Genomic DNA, 1,965 nt, shown 5'->3' with positions numbered 1-1,965 from the left:
ATGTGGGGGGGAACTGTAGGCATCCTCTCCCCCTGCTTTCCTCCCCCCAACCCCCGCCCCGTAGCCCAGTGGCTGTAGCTTACGTCTGTGTGGCTCGGTGCCAACAGAAATGCCTAAGGAAAGGAAAGCCTGTTCTCCACAGAGAGCTGACTGCTTTGTGAAAGATGAGAAGACAAAGCCTAATACAGTGAAACTTCTTTAGAACATTTTCCAGGGAACTGAACATTTTGAATGTTCTACGTGGGAAAACATGCGCTGGGGAGAGCCGCACAATGATGCATTTCACTGCGCTTCCACTTGCCAAACATTCCAGCGCACCCTGCGCACGAGGCGAATAAACTGGCTTAAATGGGAGATGGTCAGAAGCTCGGAAAAGCTTTCCTCCCGCCTCCTCAGTGGTTACACAAAACGGTCAAAACAGAGGCCAGGTCTGTTCTCAAATACCACGCGCTGGAGGAGGTAGAGGAATGTCCCATGGGTCCTTGACTGGCTCAGGGGGCTTAGAGAAGGGCAAATCAGTAGCTTTATAGATGACAGAAATCACCTGGAGAAGGAACAGACATCTCCAAGTGGAGGTAAGCACACCTGTGTCGTAAGTGTCATGTTCTCTAAATGTTGGGCGTTGGGACCCTTTCACTTTTAGGCTTTGTGCTTCTCTCTATTAAGTGCTATACCATTATGTGCTAGCGTATCATGGTTCTCATGTTCGAAAACCCCTCTTCTTGTACATTTTAATTTATTTCAGATCACTACAGAAACTCACAAAACTGAGGACAAAAATCACAGAACACCAGGGAGCCAGGCTGGTCATACTGTGCTTTGAGCAGCTTGCTGTAAACATCTGGTTCCAGCCTAGCTTTTTTTTTTTTTTCCCCTCTTTTTTTCTTTCTGCAGCCCTGGTTAGGTGGGTGCAGGAAATTCTACTCATTGGGTTTGTCAGTTATCTAGAAGCATCGTGGTATTTTTTAGATTACCAAGAATCTGTTGTAATGTGACTTTATAACATAGCAGATAAAGAGATCAAGACAGATCACTGCTGGAGACTGTGTTTCCTAAGAATGGATGATAAGCATTAGCAGATAAAAAAAAAAATGTAATCAATCAAGTAATGGAACAAGGCAGGAATGAGAGGAATGTTTTTCAATTTAAAATCTAGTGTAAATTTTGCCCTTAACAAAATCAGAGAAAATGTAAAGAAGCAGAGGGAATTCCTTACACACACAGTTAAGGAAGAAAAGTACTGCTTAAGTAGATGCGTAAATGGGTTCAGACAATGAATGAATGAATATGTATGTATGTATGTATGTATGTATGTATGTATGTATAGGGTTTTCCCTTTCCTGTTAGGATTAAGTAATTTTTTTGAAGTAAATATATTCAGGAGTGGATTAGTTTGTCAATAACAACAACCTACTTTTTGTAACTTCTTTAAAAATACCTTTAAAAATACACAAGAATAGGGCGCCTGGGTGGCTCAGTGGGTTAAGCCTCTGCCTTCAGCTCAGGTCATGATCCCAGGGTCCTGGGATTGAGTCCCACATTGGGTTCTTTGCGCAGCAGGGAGCCTGCTTCCCCCTCTCTCTCTGCCTGCCTCTCTGCCTACTTGTGATTTCTCTGTGTGTCAAATAAATGAATAAAATCTTTAAAAATAATATAAAAAATACAAAAGAATACATGTTTGTTTTAGAAAAACATGAATAATATTTTTTAACTTTTCTGAATGCTAGTGGTCTAATAGAACTGATAGAGTCATGGTCACTAATGGAGAATGTTCCAAAAGGGCCTTAGAAAATACAGTAAAGAAAGAATGAGACAACCAAATATCAAAGTCTGAAAATTTCCAACTCTCTATCCACCAACCCCACCCTTCCCACGCACCGGCCCCCTCCCCGCCAGGGATATGTCAATCTCCCAGCCCTTGATGGGCAGTGCAAGAGCCAGTGTTGATGTTTAAGCAGCTGAAGC

This window comes from Enhydra lutris, unplaced genomic scaffold, assembly GCF_002288905.1.
Source record: "Enhydra lutris kenyoni isolate GAN:26980312 unplaced genomic scaffold, ASM228890v2 scaffoldscaffold3, whole genome shotgun sequence".
Classification (NCBI taxonomy): Eukaryota; Metazoa; Chordata; class Mammalia; order Carnivora; family Mustelidae; genus Enhydra; species Enhydra lutris.
Note: the sequence above shows the minus strand (reverse complement) of the source record.